Below are 25599 nucleotides of genomic sequence, written 5' to 3' on the forward strand. Positions count from 1 at the left end.
CCAAATAAAAGGTATTTATTAAGTTACTTGGTTACTTGAACGATGGTGGAACAATTGGGAAGTCTAGAAAAGTTATCTTGTAATGTGTATTAGGATTTTCTTAACAATCTCTATAGCACTCACATGCACTGCTTCAAACTGTGATTTTGTTCTGTTGACACTATCTGAAACATCTGAAAACTGCTTACTAGTTAGTGACGGAAAGAACAAGAAAATAATGATGCACAAACTTTTTGAAAAGCCAAGAGAATCGATAGCATGACACTTCTCTGTAATAAAATTATTTGAATATGAACAATATTTTGAAAGCCAGAGAATAATAATAGCAATAAAACTACAAGTACTCAAAGCAATGAACAACAGTTCATGTAGTTCACGTCATGTGGTTCTTCTAAGAAATATATCACACCTTTTTCTCTAATACACAATAGATCTACAGCACTACATGAATGTAATCGTTTTCTCAGAAAGACTTCTTGTAGTCTATTCCCACCACACAGCTTTGTAAAAACTTAAGAAATATTTCTTTGAATTATTTCACATGAGAATTCACAGTTCAGGCATCTGGCTAACAGTTTTTAATTAGTTTCCTTGATCTCTAGATCAAGATCTAGATTCTACATCTCAATATGTGAAACATTAAGAGAAGATCTTACATTGAACAGAAAAACAAAGAGAAACAAGGTTATTTCAACTGGTTTTTAGCATTAAAATAATATTAATAATAATGTTATAATGTTAAAACCCCTGCTTTTATATAACTTAGAATAAAGTTCTTCAGAGTCAAGTTATTTACGCTAATATCGAATAAATCAACTAACAAACACAGAGTTCTCCCAGCATGAACCATTTTATATTTATTTATTTATTTAATTAATTATTTATTTATAGTTATATATATTTTTATATATATGCACATATACATATATACAGTTCATACATCTGATGTGTATATGAACTGTATATAATATCATGATACACAGTTCATCTACAGCATGGTGGAAGAAAAAGAAAAACACATGTTTCTCCAAGGGATTTCCAAAATTTTTTTCAAATTTGGGCTTTCCAAATATTTCCAAATATTTTAGGCTGGGTTTTTGAGGGTTTTTTCTTTCTTTTTTTTTTTAATCCAGAACTGATTGGAATTATTTTATTATTTTTAAAAACCAAACATGGAGTCTGAAATCACAAATGCCCTGAGAAAGAGGAAAGAATAAAGACTCTCTTAATAAGTTCAGATATTTGTTGGTTTGCCTTTAGAAATCAAGCCAGCTTGTCAGTCTTGGAGAAATTGATTGTCAAAGACAACTAGGTAAAGGATCACAAGCACATTCAGTAGAGATTTAAATGACTCTTTTCAGCAGATTAGCTGTTAAAGAATGCCAAGTTCTCCACCTGAGAGTGGTGAACTTGTACCAGTGTAAGAAACTCCACACTTCTTTCTCAGGACTGGGATCTTACCGTGAGGAATTGTCTAGCTTCAGGCAAGGTGGCAATATAGATGGAGACCACATCATGCTCTGTTACTTCAGCCATAATTCCTGACCAGCTTGTTACTATACTTGGAATAGAAGCTCAGAAAGATCTTTTCATGAAGCAGGAAATACTGGATTTCCTAGAGTCACCACTATCAGCCATAATAATTTCAAGATACACAGTATCTAGTGACTGTGTTACTGGCTTATTATTATGTAAAGGATTGAGTTTATAGCATTAAAAATACACAGAGCAAAAAAATTGCTTTTGAGGTTGATTAAACACCTCAGCAGAATAGATGTTCATTCTCTTGAGAATCGGTACAAAGAAAGCAAGACTAGATGAAAGGAAGCAAAGTATTTAATAAACGTTATTTCAGGATAGGACTTAATTTCCTACAGGGACAAATCCCTTTCATATTATCTGTACATTCCCTTTGTGCAGAAACTTTTCATATCATTCACATAATCTTTTTCATCTGTGAACAGTCACTGTCATAAAGGACCAGAGAAAAAGAGAAATGTCTGAGTTTTGAAGGTTCTTTCAATTTCTTTTCCTCTTTTCTCTTTCTTTCTTTCTTTCTTTTTCTTTCTTTCTTTCTTTCTTTCTTTCTTTCTTTCTTTCTTTCTTTCTTTCTTTCTTTCTTTCTTTCTTTCTTTCTTTCTTTCTTTCTTTCTTTTTCTTTCCTTCCTTCCTTCCTTCCTTCCTTCCTTCCTTCCTTCCTTCCTTCCTTCCTTCCTTCCTTCCTTCCTTCCTTCCTTCCTTCCTTCCTTCCTTCCGACACTTCCTTCCGACACTTCCTTCCGACACTTCCTTCCGACACTTCCTTCCGACACTTCCTTCCGACACTTCCTTCCTTCCGACACTTCCTTCCTTCCGACACTTCCTTCCTTCCTTCCTTCCTTCCTTCCTTCCTTCCTTCCTTCCTTCCTTCCTTCCTTCCTTCCGCCACTTCCTTCCTTCCGCCACTTCCTTCCTTCCGCCACTTCCTTCCGCCACTTCCGCCACTTCCTTCCGCCACTTCCTTCCGCCACTTCCTTCTGCCACTTCCTTCCGCCACTTCCTTCTCTTTCTCCATACAATTTGATTTAGCAGTTCTGAAGAAATTTATAAGGAATTTTTTTTTTTTGCATTTTGAAGAAAGTTAAAATCATTTTAAGGATGTTTAGTCTAATGAGATAAAAGAACCCCAAGAAAATCTTTCAAAATTTAACATTATGGGGAAAAAAATACTTCTGAACTCAGAAACATCATACCTTTTAGAATTGCTGGAATTGAGCAGAGGGGTTAAATTGGAAAACAGTTTTGGTTTGGCCTATTCTTAATGCTGACAGATGTTTCGAACAGACGAGGAGGGGAAATGAAGATGCAGAATTTAATTGTTCAGCCAAAGAAACGTAGCATTTAGAAACAGTGAGTGGAACTCTCAGTTTTCTTAAAATCTCTCAGCCGTAAACACTGGATTTAATCCTGCTATAATCAAACGTGTAGAGTGATGTCATCTCTGGCTTGTGGTTTCCCAGGAAACTGTGCCCCAAAATGGCTGAAAGTACAGTCGTCCCTGCCATTTTGCAACTACGTTTGTAATTACACTTGCAAAAATGAGCTTTGGTACTGACTGGGTATTGACTTTGAATATAGCACACAAACTGCAGAGTGTGCAGCACATCACACAGAAGCAAAGCATGGAATATTTCACACATGCTCCACTGGCTCTCAATTAAAAAGATTCAAACCCAATTCAGTGTGGCTGTTTTAATCTCCAAGGCTGAGGTACCAAGAATTCACTCCTTCTATTGTGAGCCATCTAGACAGATGGAAGACGGGGCACAACTCTTAATCAGAAATGGCTTAGTGGTGGAATTCAGAGTGTGCAACTCCTTATCACAGCAAAACAGAGTCAGCCTCAGCCTGGCAATCTTTGGAGCAGAACACTCCTCCTCCTCCACTCAAACAAATTATGCCACAATAATCAATACTAGCTGTGCGACGAGGGAAGGGACATAATGGAGAGTAAGAGGAAAAGCAACTGGAAAGAATGGCTGAATTGAATAAAAGCACAACATGGCTCCTTTCTGGCAGAGTCTGTGCAGTTCCTCATTTTGTTTTGGTGGTTGAGTTAGGTGGTAATGAAGGAGATCTTAAAGGAACTAAGGTTATCTGAACACCATCATTCATAGCCAGGAAAAAAAAATCTCAGACAAGCATGCATTTTTTCTTTCCTATTCTTCAAATACAAGAAATGTTCTGTGTTTCACTGATTCTACCAAATTTTTGCACTGAAGATTACAAAATTTCATGTTCCTATTATCCAGAGGATATTCCTATATTCCACAGGATAGGTTTATGATTGCCCAAATAAATAAATAAATTAAATTATCTTTCTGTGACTCTTAAGATATTATTGAAACAAAGCAGCAAACAGTAGTAATGTACTGAACATAATCATACCTCTAAATTATATCTTGAATTATTGATGGACTACTGACCCACACAGAGTATCTTTAATAATCCATTCCTAGCATCTACACTTACAAGTTTATACACCCTACTGATGTATTAACAGAAGGGTAGATGAAACTATAAATTCAAACTTCTTATCAATCTATTAATCTTTTGTTAAAAAAAATTTTACCATGCACAAGGTTAAACCTAAAAGTTATTCAACATTAGTTTTACCAAGTTACATCACATAGGAGAGTTTATTAGACCATCAATCTTTAGAAAAATTGATTTTTGACAATCTATCTAAATTAAGAAAAATAATTAGTTTTGGTTTTGACTACAAGAGCAATAAGATTAGTGATATGAACATAATACTAACCTTGATGACTATGTTCCTTTAGTATAAAATGTACTAAAATGAATAAGAAAGGTACCTCTTTTTTGCTGTGTTTTGTTTTGCTAGGCTACCAAGGAACTAAATTTTGTTTCATTTTATTGGCATATAAACAAAACAGAATCAAAATAACTGCTTCATTAACATCTCGTCATCAGATCCTGATCCAAGCTTGCAGGGTTGCCATTTGGGAAAAACAAAAGAAAATCAACCATTCCCTAAGGAAAAAACCAAACCTTGTGACATTCTAGTGTTAAAAGCTGCTTTTTGATTAATAAATTAACAAGATGACTCTGGAGTCAGTGAAGAATAATAAATTTGATCTCACTATAAATACTGTGCAAATAACTTGTAGACACCAAAGCATGCCAATTAATATACATCTCTGAAGATGTTTCTGAAGAATGTGCTTTCATATCTCTGCAAATCTCTATACAGTTTTGCATAGACATGCATAGATATATATGTGTATAGATTACTTAATATGTTTACCTGTTTTTGAAAACTTTTATTGATTTATATACCTGATGTTATGCTTCTTCAATATGTTAACACACTAGGAGAATCAATAGTCTGCATTCTAATTTGGATAGCAGTAGAGTATCTGTGTAAAGGGCCTTTTGGCCACTCCACAAGAGTGTGATCAGTTTTATATCTCATATTCTCTGGTGGGTTTGAAGTGAAATGAGTGAGATTTGGGACAATTTGGTCAGAAGTTGCTGGGCTTTTGAGGTCCACAGTAATGACACAGTGTATTAGAGTATGAGCAAAGATTATGGGGATTGTCTGCCCTTTCAGAAAAGCCACAATTTCTTGTGGCTAATACCAAAATAAAGTGAAACATCAAACTTGTATGACAATTTTCAACTTTTTGGTCTACCTGATGAGAAATGGACGGGAATATATTTCCAAAGACAAAAATGTCTTACAGAAAAAAAATTCGCCTTCCTAGCCTCTGTGAATTCAAGTAGTTTACTGTGTCTCCAGCACTAAACTATACACTGGTGTTCTAGTCACTGGGGGAGGCAGACAAAGCATGCAGATAAAATACTCCTGAATACTCCTGTACAAATAGCAGAACCCATTAGCATCCCAAAGCTCATCTTCTGTATATGCTGTGTTGTTAGGCACAAGCCTAAAAATCCCATTTACTCCTCCAGGTGTAGATTTTCCTTTCAGATCTATTATCCATAGTGTCAGAAAAAGAAACCCTCATCTCAAAAAAGTGTAAGACAGGAAAGCTGACTAATTTAACATAAATCTCTGTAAAATACTTCACTCATGTAAGTTCATGCACAAACACACACAGAGGGTTTGACTAAACTGTGTGTAATACATTGCTTCAAGACCAAACAGATGTCTGTATAATATCTCTTCTTTCCTGATCCTCAGGGCTGCCTGAGCACTGCATAATTCCTTCTGAAGTTTAAGTCCCTTTCTTACAATCAGTAGCTGTTCTACTTCCCAATAAGAATCCATATATACAGACAGAGATGGTGGTGATAGTATGGGAAAATACTCAATTGACTTCTTTAAGCAGTTTCAAGTCCTCTGCAGTGTGATACAATTTAACCTGGTGTATAAAATAAGACCTGATTTAACCTGGGACCAATTCTAGCTTGTACTGTAGCACAGAAATAGGAACTAATTATTCCTACATTTTTATGAGAATCAGTACAGTAAAGCTAGGATTTGTCTCAATCTCCCAGATAATGGCAAAAAGTTGTCATTTCTCATTTTGGGAGTGAAGCAAATAATTGAAACAGATAAATTATAATTTGAAACAGATAAATGACAATTACACTTGACATAAAGAAAATAAACCAGTAAGCCAATAATATATTGTGAACTGTCCAAGACATTTCCAAAGAAGGGTGTCTTGAAGTTAAGGTCACTTGTTGAGTGACCTTCTACAGTAATGTTCCATGAAACAAGAAGAAATCACTTGGATATAAAGAGGAACGGTGTGATATATTGCAACTAGAAAAAATATTTATAAAGAAAGTAATTTTGAAAAATGCCTCCTGCATGTTTTCTTACAAATAAGATAGAAAATTTGCATTATGAAGACAAATAAAGACTTACATTCTTAGTCACAGTTTGCAGAGCTATGACCTCTGTCAAACTCTACATTTTAAAAAAAGAAATTGATTTCCATTTGGAAATGAACAGTGTTCATTCACCTGCATTTAAGCAATATGACAAAGTCAGAAAACTCAGAAGGTTCTCCTGGGTTTAAAAGTAAATAGTCTGTTTTATAGCTTTTGAGGCTATCCACAGAAGCTTATTCCCATAACTGCCATAATTTAACACATATTTATATAATGTTGGAGTGGGAGTGTTTTCCAAGTTATTCACTACTATACTAATTTGTCTGGCTTTCATTGCATTTTCCTGATAAATTTTCAGAAGTAAAAATTTTGACAGCAGAATTGAGCACAAAGGAAGGGCTTCAGAATCCTGGATTGCAGGAATGGAATTCAAAAAACCAGATATTTATTGCTGACTGCTGAAATCAAGTGAATTTGAGAGCCATACCCAAAAATACCTAAGCCATATCCTACCCAAGCTATTATTTTGATGAGTGTGGAGGGAAAAATAATTATTTTATTAATGCCTCTTTTATTTTGTTCTTGGTTTCTCTACTAGGAAGAGGCTGATTTTATATTAGGATTGTAAATATATCAGAGACCTTTAAAAGAAGGTCCATTCCTATGCATCTGCATAATTACTTCTTCAGGCATAGAAAAATGAATAATCCCAAATCAGAGACAAGAATTCAATCTTATTTATAGAATAAATAACAATTGTTGTCAGGGTTGGAAGCTCATAAAACAGAGAAGTTCAACATAGCACAGTGCAATTCTTTCTGTTTGCATCAAATTAGTTGAGTAGCTGCCTTTTGCTATCTCACCTTAGAATTTGATAAGCTACAAAGACAAGGCAGTCTCTGCTTTGATGTTGCTAGTCCAGGTCAGTTTTTTATTTTCCATGTAGACTTTATTTTAGTGAGCCAAAAATTGCCTCTGTCTCCAAAAACATTCTGCAGCGTGATGTGTGTTTCAAGCCAAAACCAACTTTCCCCCAAAAAACACCCATGTAGTTTGAAGATGGAGAAAGGTACAGGTTACAGCTCAAGAGGTAATTGCTGCTGGTGTTGTGGCTATTTCTCTGCATGGACAGATATGAACTATGAAAGCAGCTGCTGGATGCTCTGTTTCCATGCAAATATCCCCAGCCATAACGGGCTGTGCAGCAGATCCTTGGCCAGTGTACAAATCCCCCTGCTCTTCTATCATGCTGACATCTGAAGCACCCAGCAGAGAAAAAGAGAATGTGGCTTGTAAACAAATTACTTCTTCACTTATTATTTGAAGAAAAAGAAGAGGTAATGGATGGGCAGGAGAAATATTGGGTAGTGTTCTGGGGCTGCCTGTGACTCTCCTGCAAGTCTTGGCTGATGCTGAATGAGACACGGAGCAAGAGCTCATTTCCCCTACAGTTACTGCACCCCTGCTGGTTTTAGTTTTCTATAAATACCATGCTGAGGCAGGAGGGAAACAGGTATTGAATACAATACCCTGTATTGTATTCAACGAATCCTGACTTGCCAAGAGGTTAGTGACACCTTGTCCTTGGGAATGGTCCCAGTTAAGGGAATGATGAGACATAATGACTGTTGCTCAGTGCTCTGGTTGGAAGGTGTTTCATGGTGCTCTCCTTGCCAGGGACGTCAGTGGTAGATCAGAAGTTAGTTGAGGGCATTTAAAATTCATCAAACTGAGCATAAGTGGAGAGTTAGCACTACATCAGCCTTAACACACAAAAATACCCCCCACAAGCCTGACTAGATTGTCTGTACAGAAACAGGCCATGGGTAGGCAGAAACACCTTCAATCAACCCTTTTTGTTCAGGGCCCTATTAGTTTCCAACATGCACATCCAAATGCTGTTCTTTCACACACCTCTGCTCTTAAATTGTTGATTTTTTCAGGCTGAGATTTATACTTGTATTTCAGAGCTGTATCAGCCCTTGTGTGCTGTCCATAAGGTGGCTTTGAAACATATATGTGTGCACCGAATCGTCAAAAAAGAAAAACATTCTTTACCAAGTTCCCAAACTGTCTATGAGGGCAGTACAAGCATTTTAAGCACTACTCATGCCCACATGGACATGGGCCAAGACATATCAACAAATTCATTGCTTTGTGCATTGTGCAAAAGGACCATTTTACATCAGTAAAATGTATATCTCAAAAGATAAAATCATGCAAACATTGATTTTTGGATGGGAGATTTCTCCTGCCTTGGCCTTGCATGTGATGGCTCCACTTTTGTGAAAATTCAAAAACATCATGAAACAACACCCAGTATGAAATATTAGCTGGCACGTAGGCAGGAAGAACTCAGTCCTTGTAGTCAAAGAAGCTTACTAACTTCAAACACCCATTTATCATGCCATTAACTTTGTACCCAATTTCACAAAGAGCAAAGCAGCCTTTTGAGGGGAGCTCACAGCTGAACTAAAGCTCAAATAGTTGCCCATTGTTCCTTTGCCACAGTACACAGGTTCCTGGTGACATTCAGCTAATGAATTTTCTTGATGATTAACTACCCATTCTGTGGGATCATTGTAATAGAAATATATTAGCTCCTGTTACAAGTGAGGTGGATGTGTCATTACTATAAGAGAGCAGGGCTTGATTTTATTCTTCTTCCTCGTCCTCCTTTTCCTTTCACAAAGTCTGAGAAAAACTTGGAAAAGTATCATCAAAATTCAACATGCTGAGAAACAAATGCTGCTCTATTGAGCAGTAAAATGTATTTAGGTGCAGCTTTTGCATTAACTGTTGAATTAAAAGAAAAGTAAAATGCAGACAGGGATATAAAGCAGCTCCTATTTAGAATTTTTATATTTATGTTCATTCTAATTGTAATTATGCAGAGCACGCTCCAGAAATAAGTTGGGAAAAAAAAGGCCATGAAGACACTGTAGATGTATTTCTCTGAGAACAGACCTTATAATTAACTGCAGATATTCTCTTTCTTTTCTTTTCCATTTTCACTGCAGCTTACATTCTAAAAGTGCTCTGCTGTTGCTTAAACTGCACTGACATCTTGTGGCACTGAAACAGAAGAATCCAAAAAATTAAATTTGAAATCTTTATAAAATATGAATTACAGTGTTTACCTTCAAGTTCTGCTGTATTGAACTCCTAAACTGGTTAGCGTTTACTTGCTTGCAATTAGAATTGGGGTCAATCTGCCACAATCAACCTAAAATTTTGAGATGTCATGATAGAATTATAGAATGTTTTTGTTTGGAAGTGGCCTTAAAGACCATCTAGAACAACATACTTTCCTGTAAAACTGAATGTGTTTGAAGTTTGTTGACTAAAAATCCCATGTCTGTGAGCATATACACTCAGACCCTTTCTCAGACACATGCAGCAAGAGAAAAAGCATTAATCTCTGAGCTGGTGTTTTATCACCTTGGCAACAGCAAAATGTTCAGAAAAACTTCAGATCTTTTTATCCCTGAGAATGAAGACAAGATACAGGCAATCATCAGCTAAATGAAAATCTCCTAGTGGAAGTCCATGTCCAGTATAGAGAATTACAAAGTGAATTAAGCTCCAGTTATTTCCAAAGGAATAGTTTTTCCATCTTATCAGAAGGTGAGGAAATAATTTGTGATGCTCCATTGGAGGCAAAGTAAAAAGCAAACTACTGCTGTGTATAAAGAAGGTTTCATGGGGAGGTAGCCGCAGCCCTTTTTTGTCCGTTTTAGTATAATTCCCCCACTGAATACTTCTAAGACCCGTGAGTATTATCTGTGGCTTTATGATCACATCAAAGGAAGCCACATGTCCCTAGGAAAACACAAGAAAATAGGTGTACACTTAAACCCTTAAGATGAAGCAGTCTCCATCACACTCCTGTTTGTATTATTCATTGCTGCTGCAGTATCTGAAAATGCTTTGTAACATTGCATTAGGTGCACAATACCAAGTAGAGATAGAGAACTATTATTATACTTCTTTTACAAATGGAAAATTGAATCAGAGGGAGATTAAGTTGGTTGTCCAACTGGAGAGGAATTTACGTGAAAGCAACAAATGGAAGTGAAGCAGCCAGTGTTTGAATTAGTTGGCACATTGTTGTCCAGTTCATTTGTTTCATCTCATTGTTTCTTCATGTGAAGTGTCTAATATCTGTGATCAGAGAATCACAGAACCACATAAAGGTTTGGTTTGGATGGAATCTTAAACCCCTGACACGGGCAAGGATTCCTTCCACAAGTCTGGATTGCTCAAAGACCTGTCCAACCTGGCCTTAAGCACTTTCCAGGAACGAGGAAGTGTTCGAGCACCATGTTCTGTGGTGTTTGCCTGGATGCTGAAAAAAGGAATCCAAAGGAATTCCTGCTGGGACAATAAAGAGGAAAAAAAAAAAAAAAAAAAAAAGGAGTACAGACAGATCAAAGTAAAACAAAATATTCTAATTTCTGAAAGCATTTGGCTTTGGGAAAAGATCTTTTCTTAAACACAATTTCTGACTTTTACTTACAGTTCTGCTTGCATCAACTCTACTTGAACTTTTGTGTGAGGTTTCTATATGTGTTTCAGAAAACCTCCTTTACTTCCATGTGTACTTGCAAAAAGACAATAAAAATGACTAATGGATTTTAAAAAAACCAGACAACTGAAATTTTCTCAGTCATATCCATGGAGTCAAATATTGATTATTTGTGCATGGGATCTTTTCCTACTCTTTATGTAAAATATACCTATAATGCCATTGAAAGTAAGTCTAGAGTAGTCCAGTAAGTTTCTTGATTTTCTTATGGCCAGTTTTTAGGTTTAATTGTTGTTTTTGCTTCCATACTGCAGGCAGAGCTAGCAGTAAAGACACGCCTGAGGGACACCTTGATGGAACCTGTAGTACTACATGCAGGATTAGTAAAATACAGCTCACCCAAGCACCTGATAAAATGTATCTATTATTGCACAGAATATGGTATAATTGGAATATGTCTTATAAAATAAGACCTTGTTTTAAATAAAAATCCTCTGGGCTACTGAGGTTTCCTTTCTCAAGACCTAAATAAGCATAATTATATAAAGATCCTGGGCAACATTGCAGCAGTTAAATAACCAATGAATAATCTTCATATATTTGTGTGTTGATTTCCAGTAATCTGACACTCCAAGAATCTTCTCACAAGAGTTCATTATATTACTTTTTTATTTCTCTTCTAATATTTTCATTCCCTTTTGCTACTAGATGTTGTCTATTTTGCTCTAGGTATTCTTGCTTCCCATGTCTACTTAAAAACCTAATCATTAGGAACAAAGAGATAAGTCTGAATTTTGCTTTAACAGATTAAACTACAGAAAAATTCAAATTAAGGTCAATTAAGAAAAGCCTTTGCCACATACAGAAGAGCTTTGACCACTCCCATATGACCTTGACAAACGCAAAGTCCTGCCTGTGGGAGAGTTGAAAACCCCTCATTCCCAAATATTAGCATTTGAGGATTGACTGTAACAATTCTACAGAAAAGTATTGGGGCAGGAGCCAGCAAAGAAGAGCAGCAGCATACTGGGTTTCAAGAGCAGGAGTAGATTCAGAAGATCCAGGGAAGGAATTATTCCTCTATAATTTGTCCTTGTGACACTGCATCCACTTTTTGGCACAGGTTCATTTTTTCACCAATGACATATTTTCATATATAGCATATTCCAATATATATCCCAAGGAACTATAAAAATCAGAGAAAATTCATTTATTTTGGACCATCAATTTTTTGCAGAAATACTGATATAACTGGACTACAAAAGTAGGGGTGGTAAACTAACTACACAGATATACACGCAGAAGAATTTTCAAGGGACAGTGATTTATTTAGAGATTTCTAACTGAAAAGATACTTTTTTGCAAGAAAACATGCCAAATACCCAGGAGGAAGCTTGATTTTGCATTGCAAAGCAGCCCTAACCAACTTACTTAAGTTCATATTGGGTCTTGGAAGCCTACATTCTTCTATGTGTTTGATGTGGGATCTTGGGAAAAAATTAAAATCTGAGTTGAGGGGAAGCCTCATCTATTTTAGACTTCTACTGGGATCTGAAATCAGCGATATATTTTTAATCCCTCTTTTTTCACACTAAGTAAACTTTTAACATATTTTTGAGTTTTACTACAAATACTTTTTGAGTGTACTTATTTCCCATCACATCGGGTAATTATTAGAGGTACAATTTCTCTGCACAGACTGACTTGGCTTTTGTGCTAATTCAACATAAATCTGTATTTGCACCACTGCCATTCACAGCAAGTCAGCTCCTCAGAGCAATTTAAAGTGCCTTCAGTTCAGCATGCCTGAGAATTCACTGTAACAGGATGCCTCATTTCAAAGGAAGAGATGAAATCAGGTTTTTAAATACAAAATATGAGGTGATGTGATATTCGACATGCAGCTTTGCTCTATTTTAACAATATTAGGGACATGAATGTTTTTGTTTGCTATTACTAAATAGCTTTAAGTGCTGTTATAAGGATATTTTTTAAGAAATGTAAATAAAATCTATGCAAGGTAGAAGGTATGAGCTAAATGGATATATATTATGCTCTAAATTTACTGCACTTAATACAATACAACATTCCAGGCTTACAGTTAAACTAGGAGGAGATATTAATTTGTTTATATGAAAACTTTTTTTGGGGAGTACATATATAAGTAGTTTTTAGAGGCATAGTTAATATTTTCCACACTTTTTCCCTCCAGCTTTGATTCTATATTCATTCCCCTCAGTCAAAACCTGATTTACTTCAGAATGAAGGCCACAGGCACTGGAATTTGTTTTTAATGACTGCCTCAAAAACAAAGATTGTGATATTCTGAGGAAACATTTTAAACAGTTACAGCAATGTGACCATGGAGACACTATTTAGAAAAAAACTTTCCCAAAAGTTTTCAATTTACAACTTTCTTGAAGTCCAGTTTGGTGCACTACTCCCAGTTGGTTCTATGGGAGGCTCCTTCAGCACACTTGAATAAAACTTTCAGGGGTTTTATGACAGAGACAATTCATTCCAACAACAAAAATAAAAGTTGACAAGATAGTGATTCAAAAGTAAAAAGGGGTTGCAAGAAAAAAATATACAAAAAATATAGACGTTTAAGGTAGTGATTCTCAAGATTTGTCTTATCACAATGAACACATCACATCCATCAAATGCAAAGACAACTTCTTAGAAGTTGGATGAAATTTAGTTTAAATAGACTGCTTTTGCAAGCATGCATATTTCTTGTCTATTGTGATCTCTTAGGAGTGTAATTTCATCTTTTTGTTTGCCCATAAAAGAAAACATTTTCCTTTGACAGTCATGCTTCATGTTAAAGTGTTCTATAAAGTGTTCTATATTAAAAAATATTTTTACACAGCACTCCAAAACCAAAAAAATTTTACAGAGACTACATTGCATCAAATTTTTGTTTATATCATCTTATATTTTGCAAATATAAACTGCAGTAGATAGGGAGGTTGTTTTGAGGCTGGCAGATAGTGCAGAAACTTTTGGCTGGTGAGCATTTTAGAGTGGCTTTTTTTGTTTGTTTTTGTTTTGGAGGTTTTCGTGGGGGTTTTTTTGTGATTTGGTTTGGTTTTGGGTTTTTTTTCTTTTTGTTTGGTTTGGTTTTTTGGTGGGGTTTTGGTTATCAGTAGGAGACTTTTTGAGATATTAGAAGAGTTTCTCAAAATATTAGTTTGCAAGAGTCAGCCATGCAGTTTCACACAGGTAACAGGAATAGGCACCAGCCAAGCAAGAATCCAATTTGTAAAAGCATTCACTTTATCATACCACCCTAGAAAGATGCTATATGAAGTAACTACATGAACCATTCATAATAAATGACCCCAAGGGAAAAGTGATTAATCATATTTCAGTTGTTAGTTTAGCAATATGAAACACATTCCAGTGGAAGAAGATTGCCTTACTGATACGTACTTAGAGGCACAAATTCAGGGGCCTAATAAATGGGCATAAAATCTAGAGGTATGCCATTTATTTCAAGAAACTTCTTTGCTAAAGGAAGGGTGGGGAGACTTTTTAAACCACAGTCAAACAAGCATTGGGAAAGAGTGATCTCTTCTGAGACACACATGGACTGGTCATATGGTTGATATATGAACAATCATAGGATCATGTTAAACAGATGGCACACAAAACACTTCCCTTTTCGCTCTAATTCCCAAAGGAGAAAAAAATTGACACACAAGATATGCTATGACATATTGTCACAGCCTGCTTTGCATTTAGGAGAAATATTAACACTACTGTTTTCTTGAAATGGGATGCTCTAACACAGTCTTGGTCTCAAAGATCTCCCCACCAAAGTTTCTTTGTTTCTGTCTTCTTTCAGAAATGTAGAGATCAAAGTCAACTCCAATTTCAGCAGATGCTGCAAAGAGCATTAGTCTTTCCCAGTAGCCTTTTGCATTAGTCCATCACCCCTCATATTGTGCAATGGAAGTATGACATGAAATACAAATCTACTTTTGCATTCCATTTTAAATAACTAGTGAGACATGTAATATCTATCTGCAACAAGGCCCTGTATTACATGTAGCCACTGGAACTATTCAGAATGAGATCTGAGCACTGTGAAAGTCAACATGTTCTATCAGCTTCACTGGACACTGGATTTCCACCTCCTCTTTCTGGCAATATTGTATAACTTGTTTTTTTATAGAGAGGAAGTGGTTAAGAAGGAAGAGTATTGATTTTGTTTCTAATCTAGTGTGAGCACAATGAACAATAAGTAATACTCATAGGCAGCAATATTCCATGATAATTTAAGTTTTATAGCAAATGGGTTTAATCTTCTGTTGAGAGGAGTCTCTTAAAAAGTTTCCATGAGCTTCTAAGAGAAATCACATGCTGATTTCCTCTTGCAAGGGCCATAGAATAGTATTAAAGATGCCTGACTGAAATAGATAACATACACTCAATTATCAGAGCCAGTTATCATAGAGATTTTTAAAATTTTCCCACTAACATCTCTTAGCAAAGTAAAATTGTTCTTCCAGTTTCTTTAAAAAATGAAGAGTTTATACTGTTTTATCAAAAAGAAAGTATCATGACCCTCTTGGCCTTTGTTTCCTAACAATCAAACATTTTTGCCTGCGAGGTTCTGCCCTCAAATATTCTATACTGAGATACAGTGTTTCACTATTGTCATTGAATAGCTCCTTCTACCTTCCAAACTCATTGGAATGCAATATGTTTTTTATTCATAGCTTGTGCTTGTCTTGTTGCATTATAGCACTACTGTGATTATTAATCTCTTCATCATGTAACAATAATATGAGGTAAATCAGCCCTCTGTTACCAGTCTGGAACTGTTACTTGCTAACAAAGTGCTTAAGTGCTGCCTTTTACCTCTGATAAAAATCTTGCATTAAATTTTCTTTCAGTAAGATCCTTTAAATCGTTAATTTGGCTAAGGAATGATGCAAATGACCAACGAAGAGATTTTTCTGTTTTAATCCCAGTAATGAATCCTTTATCTGTAAGTAGGCAGCTTTTCTATTTTCAATATGGGTCTGTTTAAAGTGTTACAAATACATAGGATGAGAACTGACTAAGTTGGAGGTTTTTTCCTTCTGCATTAAAGTACCTCTGAATGCACACAGATTAAATTTTTGTAATTTTTAACTTTGTTATTTCAGTGAATGGGACAGATTGGTTTTGCACAAAGACATTAGCAAGGGGACCTTGAGATACTACCTCCATGATCTTAGTCAAATTAATTATTGTCACTCTAGGAGGTGGGGGGGTATTTTGTCCTCAGATGAAAATGAGGACAGCATTCCACCCCTCCCTTCCCAAATTTTTTCTGATTTTCTTATTTAGACAAAGAGGTCTTTGTCACTAAGAGGTCATTATTGTATTTTGTTATCTCTTATCTCTACTGGGACACTTACTGATTGTCTAGATATATATATATGGTATTAAGAATACAAAATCATACACAAAATGCTTCACCACTTCAAATGCAGCATGTGAGAGTGAAATTGATATAGTTTTATTCTTACCTGTCTGGTGTCTGTACAAATTCTTGATTAAAACTAATTAATACAAATTGTAATCTTGGATGCTTTTCATACCATCCTAGCAAAGTCATCGTAACTAAAGAATCAATTTAAATAATTGTACAAATTACACATATTGAAAGTTTTTGGAAATATGCTAAAAAACATCAAAACAGCCATTTAAAAATCAAGTTAAACTTCTTGTCTTTTCTTTCAAGCTTAGTACCTTATTCAACTCACTAAAGAGATCAGAGGTAGGGTTGTAAAGCATTGGAACGAATTGCCATGTGAAGTGGTAGCAATTCCATTCCTGGAATTGTTCAAAAAAAGTGTTGATAAGGAGGACATAGTTTAATGGTGAACATGGTGGTGGTAGTGGTCTTATAGTTGGACTTGATGATCTTAAAAGTCTTTTCTAACCTTAATGATTCTATGACTCTACTTTAAAAAAAAAAAGTCAAAGGCAAAAGCTGCACCCAGCCCCAAGAGAGGTTGAAAATACAGTAGAAGGAACCACTAACTGGTCAGCTTTACCCCAGTCCTTGGAAAAGACATGAAGGTCAGTCATGCAACACATTTCAGTGTACACGAAGGAGGAGGTGATCAGGAGCAGGCAGCATAGATTTGTGAAAGATAACTCAGAGCTGATCCAACAATTGCCTTCTATGAAAAATGTCTGGATCTCTGGCTAAGGAGAGAGCACTGGCTGTCACCTACCTTGTCTTCAGCAAAGTTTTTGGACCTGTGTCCCACCTCAGGGACTTTCTAAGCAACTTTTTTTGAATTCAGGTTTGACCATGAAGTAGTGTGGTTACCTCTATCTGGAGCTCCTAAAAATGGATTAGAGTATGGTATGTTTTCCTCCAGGTACTAGTATATTTTCTATAGTTTAAGAGGGATTTTTATGTCTCTTGACAGTGAGCAGTGCTCATTCTGGTTGTAATTTTAGCTCCTCTTGTGCATGGCTACCAATGGACCAGGATTTCTGGGTTACTTTTATAGTATGGGCATTATTCAGAGATCTGTTCTAAATCAAAAATCACAGGGTGGATAAAGGCCACAGGGGAAGACTTAAAAATAAGACAACAAGAAAAAAAAACTCTTTCCTTGATTTATTTCCATATTAGAGGTATAATACTAGGCACCAAACAACTTTAAACACAGATAAAATGTAACTATTATTGCAAATATATCCTCGTGGCTCTTTCAAACAGACATGAAAGAAGTTATGGACAAAATGTTGTGAAAAAACGCACAAGCCTTATAATCAAAATGGCTTGTGGGTCTATCATTTCAATGCAGCTTTGTTCTTTCATAGCACAGGACAATCAAAGCAGATTAGGATTTGTCATCACAAACACTGTATGAGCTGCACCACAATTACCTTGTTACTTGAGCATCTCAAGGCTTGTTGCTGCCTTAGGCAACATCCCTCGTGCTGTGTCATTGTGCCTTATCATAAATTATACTCATTAAGAGTGTATGAATAATGGTGACTTACAGATGATTTCAAATTTGTTTTAAAACCTTATTGTGTGGAAGCCTACCCCCTGTTGGATATCCAAAAGCCATCCATAATAAAATTATTTACTTTTCAGTTTGTGGTTGTTCCTAATTCTGTTTCCTGTTTTACAAAACTTTCCCCAATGTGTTAGAGGCATAAGTCATGAAGATTCCTGGTTGTGCAACTGAAAGTGAAACAGCATGAAAGGCAGCAGCAGCTGGGACTGGACTCGGGAGTTTTGAGCATCTTCTGGTCTCTATCCTATTAATCTCAGGCAAGTAATTTTGTCTTTGAGTTCCCACTGGTTGTCTCCTCTGGAGAACTTATTACTTAATGAGATACTAAGACCCTACATTCAAATAGGATTTCTGTAATACAATATTCTCTACTCCTAATTTAGGTTTCCTAAGGAATCTGCTGAGAGGGGGGGGGAAAGAAAAAGATAAATTTCCATACAAAATCAACTCACCACAAAAAAACACCCCAAGGGCCAACCAGGATTTCCAAGCATGAGGGAAATCATTTTGCACTTTCTCACAACAGGTTGTCTTATCTTGGCAATTTGCATATATTGATCAACTTCAGAAGAGATTACACAAATACTGTGTTGTTTTTCTGGACCTCAGTATGCATGTAGAGTATTGAATACAGAACAGCAGCTTGAATTTTAATGTTCTCTGAATTGTCTTCTCAGCATGCTAAATTCCCATTTCAAATTAAACATGAATATAGTAAACAGGAGAGTTGACTTAGCTGTTTCATAGAATGTCTCTGGACTAGATCCTAAACTCATAAATATTATTTATATTTATATTTTAGTTTTTTTACAGAAAAGGAAGGCATTTTTAAAACATGCTGTGAACTTCACTTTTTTAAAATGACAATGGATTCTGGATAAATATCAATCACCCAGACTGACATTCACCCAGAGAACTTTTCTGATGTCACAATATTTAAAAAGACCAGAGCTGTCTTTCAAAGTCCCCGATCTTTCAAGTAATCTAGAGAGAAGCAGGGAAATCATGATTTAGATTTGAGGAGTATTTACCTCAAATATCATACTCAGCTACCTTGTCAAAATAAGGCGCAAAGGACCTATCTTGGGGCCTTATGATGACTTCAGCCCTAGAAAGCTGGGACAGAGACACTACCGCAAAGAGCTCTGCCCCAAAAATGACTATGAAGTTTTAGTAGACCATCATATTATCCAAATGCAGCTTGCATCTGCACATGAATTACCCTTGCTTCTTTGAAATTAGTGCAATAAGTGCACCAGATAAAGCTGGTATTTTCTCTTTTACAAAATATATTATTCCACTTTGCACTGTAAACAATATTTCATGTAGATTGATCAATAGACTTGCTTGCTGCTGCTTTTCATAGACAAGACTCAGCATTAATCAGCCACACTTTTTAAAACAGACACTCCTGACAACTAGTCTTTTTCCACTAGTGTTTGTAGATGTAACAAAGAAGCAGCAGGATATAAAATCTATTTCCGCCACTAACATAGATTTACAAATTCACACACAGCACTGAACCTGTCTCTACTGAGTTGCTTACTGATTATTATATTTTTCTTCCTGAATGCACTCTGTAGGGCTGACAACTTTATAAAGGCATCTTGAGAATCAGAAAACTGTATTTGTAATATTGACTTGATAATTTTTCAATGTTGCTTTTTTAAGCAGGTTAAAATAATGTATTATTTTATATAATAATAATAATAATAATTTAAATAATGATTATCACCCTCATCAGTTTCATCACCTATAACTCCTGTTCACAGGTTCTTGCAGATATATCAGAAAATCACCTCATTCCACTTATAAATAAAATCTCTGCACATATATCTTATTTTAGAGATAGCACTTTTCCTGGAAAAAGCATTTAAAATCTGCTTGTTGTAACTATTTTGATATCTAGGTTATAGAGAATGGGAGTGGTATTCACTGTGTTTATAACAAAAGTGGAATCAGATTCTACCCAAAGATGTACAGTGGAAGAGGAAGAGGCAATATCAGCAAGGTGAAGCACAGAAATTTCAATTAACTATGAGGAAAAAAACAGTGCATAATTAGAGTGATGAAATACTGGAAAAGGTTGCCCAGGTTGCCTTATCTCCATCCCTGAAGATAAGCAAAACTCACCTGAACAAAATACTGAGGAATCAAACTTGTCCTTGAAGATAGTCTGAGCTAAGTACAGGTTTGGAATAGATTATCTCCAGAAGTTTCTGCCCATCTGAATTTCTTTATTTGGGTGCCTGAGTTCCTGTTTACTCATTTGGGAATTATCTACACTAAAATGTTATTGTTTTGAATTGTTAGCAATGAAACTGCTCAAGGCTTTCACCAAAGGGACAAAAACTGAACAAAAGATTGGCAAATGTTAATGAGAGATAGAGATGTAGAATATACTTTAGTGGACAAAATAATTTAAAAACAGACAGAACACTGGACCTGGATGGTCCAAGGTTAATATAGGAAAATTACGACTCATCATGATCACAACAGTAGTTCCCTCTGTTTCTGAAAAATATCACAGAAGGCTATAAAATTCTAAGCCTCGCAGTAGAAACAGTTGCAAATGTTAGTGTTTCCTTGATGTGCAAATATTTTCTAATACTGTATGTTGAAATTCTATCAGCGATGTTTCAAAAACTTTTATTTTTCTTTTTTTAACATTGCATATGGTGAATTACTACAGTATGATACCAAAAAGTGCTTATCAGTTGTTAAGTCATCTGAAGAAAACACAGTCACTGACTCTTTACACAAAATGAGGAAATAAATATAATTCTTGGAAATCAATCTATTTTGAGACAATACACAAGTTTCTGTCCCAACCTGAACTTACCTCACCTTAAAAAGGTGAACAAAGCTAATAATGTTCAAATAGAAAATGAGAAACAGAAATTATTTATGAATATACTGATGTGCCTAAATACAGCAAAACACCATGTCAGGTTTTGGAGCAGTTCTAGTTGAAGTATTCATTCTATTTATCTGAATGCCAGTGAGGAGTGAGAGACAATTCCAGTGCCATTCATGTCAGAGGTAGAATGAATTGTCCTCTGGAGATGTTTTTTTGCAAGGCTAAGCTAAGTAGGTAAAACTAGCTCAGAAAAGAGCTTACTCTTCACTTAGAATTTCTATGTTAGTTAAAATGAACTCAGGCTTAACTTATTATATGAAATAGCATTTTTCTCCTTCAAGAACTGACATGAGTTGTAGCATACAGCAACTCTACAAAAATTAATGAGATAAAATCTGAAATGGTTACCTAGTTACGCCAAAATTATTGCAGAGCTCTACAACAATTTTTACCCAAATTATACCATTAAAACTATTTGAGCAGAGCTATAGTAGAAATGTTTGAAACTGCAAGGGCTAGAATCAGGCTCTGTCCCTTTCTCTAAATCCATACCTATGGGTATATCTCCATCACTTAAACAATGATCAATGGCTACTTGTACCTACTGAGACCAGCCTGCACAGCACGTTTTTCCATGCAGATGAATTATTTTCTGTGGTAAAACACCATAATTTCAATCATGCTTTCAGGTTAGAGTAGCCTGTGGTCTATGATAGTCTTCGGAACATGGTGGATGTTTGGTGGAAGCACACAATGCATGACAAAGTATATGACACAATCTAGTTTAGTTACACAGATGGATCATAAAATCTAATTTGACAAGAAGAGGTTGTAGAACCCGGATAATGCTCTGCCACAGATTTCTCTAAATTATGCTGGATGAAAATAGTGTTAGGGAAGATGATCTGTGGCATCTAGTTTCGACACCTTCTTAACCAGGTCCTAAAAGTTGTTCAACAAAGTAAGGTGTAATGTTCTTACATAAACATCACTTTTTTCAAAGGAACCTTCTTATTCTGGCAATATTTTCTGTTCCTTCCTAAAGTCTTTCAAAATTTGTTTTCCAGCTTCCTCGTGCATAGGTACCACAGCTGCACTGGGAGCCAGCACCTGCCTATAAAGTGAAGGTGAACACAGTGCAGTCTGGAGAGGCAGAGAACAAACCAATAACCCTATATTTATTCGCTGCTTGATTTGATTTCTGGTCAGTGGTGTGATTTCCCCAAAATGAACTGTGACATTTCCAGCAGCTGCCTCCTCAGCATAGAAAATAGGATTCTGCTCACCTGGGACTGCCACAAGAGAAAATGCTTGCCAGCTCTAGGTCTGTACACAGTGTAGGACAAAAATTCTATTCAACTCTGTGATACAGCTCAATCATAATGATTGCTTTAGAAAACCAGAACAGCAACACATAAAAGTACATGGGGAGGACTCATTCTTGTTAACATTTAATATTTTCATATAAAATTAATCTTTCCTCAAGACGAGTTTAAGATTGCAATCTTCTTCTATAGAGATGCAAAACTTAATGGAAAAAATGACAAAATGGCATTTCTGATGGCATTTCGGTATGCATTAGTAGAGACATCTGTTTTACTTTCCTTTCACCTTAGTGTACTTTTTAACATGTATATAATTTAATTCAATTGATTTGGTTGACTTGCTTCACCAATCATTTCACTACTAAAAGAGCTCTAAAATGGTCAATAAAACAATACAATTTCAAATAAAAATACTCCACAGTTGTGGCAGTTTCATAGAACTAGATCCAAGTTTTTTGTAAAACATGTTGCATCTGTTTTGCTTCTATAAAATCTATTTACTAGAGAGTACATCTTTCAGAGTAAAATCACACAATGCTTTTTAATGCAAATATTTTATCAAGAATTCATAGGCAAGCTGATTTGGTGGATTGTCCAAAGCATGTTTAATTTTATTTTTTAGTTAATGCCTTGAAATGATGGATACTTCAAGTTATAGGTACAAGAGCAGCTTAATATAACAAGTTTGTACTAGGGAATGGTAACATACTGTATATTACATTGACCTGCAGAAATAATTGGGTTCATATATTTGTGGACTCTCATGTATTATTAGATATGTTATTAGATAAGTGTTTTAAAGATTGCTTCTGTTACATAATAAAATATCAGTTTGATGGTCTAGTTTTCATTACGTCAACATATAATATAGGAGTAAAACTGCATGGAGATAAATGGCTAACTCCTTCAGGGCTAACTCCACTTGAAAAAATTTATTGGAGATAATACAAATAGTTTGAGTATAATAAATAACTGCATTAACAGTCAGGAACTTTTTTGTGTCAACTTTAAAGCAGAATGACCCAGCCATGACAGAAATTGATAGAAGCTCTCCTTTGACTGGGATGGAAGAGAACATGGTCCTGAAAAACACCCTGATATCTTGATATCTTCTCTAAAATACATCAGATTTGATATTCTGTGTATGAACCATACCACTGGAATCACATATACTTCTGCCACCAGAGACTAGGAGTTTTAGGAATGACAGATGAACTGCACCACTGAGAAAAGTTGTTGCCTAATTTCCAACATGTTCAGAGACTTGCTCAGTTGACTTAAAACCAAGTTATGTTGCAAAAGAAAATGGTAAAAGCTAAATCACTTTCCTTCAATATGAACACCCATTTGCAATGGCAAAGATTTGTTTTTGAAACCCTAATTGAAAGTTCTGCCTGTATTATAATGAATCAAATAATTGTTTGAATTAAATTGTGTGTCATGATGGTTTTAACAATCCAAGAAAAGCATTCAAACAAAACAAGTTGAAAATATAAACTATCATAACTTAAAACAAAAGGACTTACCAATATGTCAGTAATATTTTCTTGCCAGTCTTAACAGTAGCTGGGGCCTGGGGAAAAGAGAAAGCAAAAAGATTTGTCTCAGTGGCTTTATACAGCAACGTAGGAGTCAGACGAGGGTGTCAGTGAATCAGACGCCTCAGGTCACTGGAGTCACCTCCAGCACATCAGTGCAGCTTCTCAATTTCTCTGTGATGGCACAGATTTACACCAGAAGAGCATCTCAGAGCAAGTATGAGTGCAGAAACTCATAGTCCTGCAGTCTTACATTTTCTGTAGATGCCTTTATGATATACAGGCTGGAATTTTTTAAACTATTGGAAAACTACACAATTTACTTTTTATATTCCTATAAGATGTTGTCACGACAATTGGAAAATTTCCTAAAATAACACAACACAGAGAATCAGATATCTTGAACAAATTTCTACTCCTTAGCTTTTATTTATCAGGCAAATTGAACAAGAAGATATTAAATATGGTTAAAACATTTTTGGTCTTGTTCTTGTGAAAGCCAGTGAACTGATACAAAAGTTTATAAAACTTGTGGCTGTAACAGTTGAAGACACAAGTCTGGTTTTGAGAACAGCAAACAACACGTAAACTGTAGGTTCTATGGAAAAGAAATATTTTATTCTAGATAGAATTCTGCCATAAATGAAGAACCAGGATACACTAAAAATATTATAATATATTCAGTGATAAGAAAACATGAAATCAAGATGTTTACCTATTTTCTGAAATATGGCATATTTGGTTACAATTCAATTCTAACCAATAAAAACAAATATTCATAGTAACCAAGTATGATATTCCTAACCTATAGGGTATATGCGAAGGTACTGGGTCTCTTTTTATGTAATTATTAAAATGTATTCTCTTTTCATGTAATTATTAAAATAAGATTTCATTAATTTGGTGTGCATTAGTGCATTAGTAGTGCTCAAACTGAAGATAGAATTGAACTATTTCCCTGTTTTTTCAGATGGTCTTTCAAAAAACTGATCAGCTTCACCAAAATTGATGTGTCAGATGAGAAATTACAGCTGAATTCAACATGGCTTTAAGCTGTACTGAAATATTTAAATTAACTGAAATAAATTTAATGAGAGCAGTGAAGATGCTAAAGGTTATCGGACTAAAATGCCAATTACTTGTAAACACAATGGACAAAAAGATTCTTAAAACCCAGTATTTTGGAGTATAAAGGATTTTATACAAGAAGATGAAAAGTTCTACATACAGGGGTTTAAGAAATGGTCACTAAAGCCATTATGATACTTTAAATAGAGACAGCAGTAAAAAAAGGCACTCCACAGAAAGTAATCTCAGCTCTGTTTTCCTTTAATACCACTCACTGCATCAGACCTGTAGTCTGTGTAGAGAGGCTTAATACTTTATCTGAAGAAATCCCACTCAGCCTCCTTCACAAGCAGATAATGACAGGAAGCATCCCTAACAGCATTACTCATTTACAAACACTAGTAAGTATTATGGGATTTTATTCCAACATCATGTTATGCTTCTGTGGTTCAGAACTTTAATGAATTAGATTGCATTTCTAGTAGGAGCCTCTGTGGGATAAGAATGTCAAATAAATTTCTACTTAAACTGTCTGTTTTCAAGCTTTTTACAAATCCTTTGCTTCAAACAAGCTGATTACATCATAAAAACAGCCAAATAAACAAAATAAATCTATGTAAATAATTTTGAGTTTTCCCAGCTCTGTATCAATGTTAGAGCTAAATTTTATTTAATTATTACTAGTGATGGTTTATTCTTATCAGGATCAGAGACAACAAATTTAAGGACATCAGTCTGAGGAGTTTGATATGTTTCTGTTTTGTTTATTCCTGCTATCCATTATGTTTTGATTTCAAAACCTGCTCTGAAAGTACATCTGATCAAGAGATGGTTACGGATGTGTGTTATTATTAGTCTGTTTTTTCCTGCA

Source organism: Ammospiza caudacuta, chromosome 2 (assembly GCF_027887145.1).
Source record: "Ammospiza caudacuta isolate bAmmCau1 chromosome 2, bAmmCau1.pri, whole genome shotgun sequence".
In the NCBI taxonomy this organism is placed as follows: Eukaryota; Metazoa; Chordata; class Aves; order Passeriformes; family Passerellidae; genus Ammospiza; species Ammospiza caudacuta.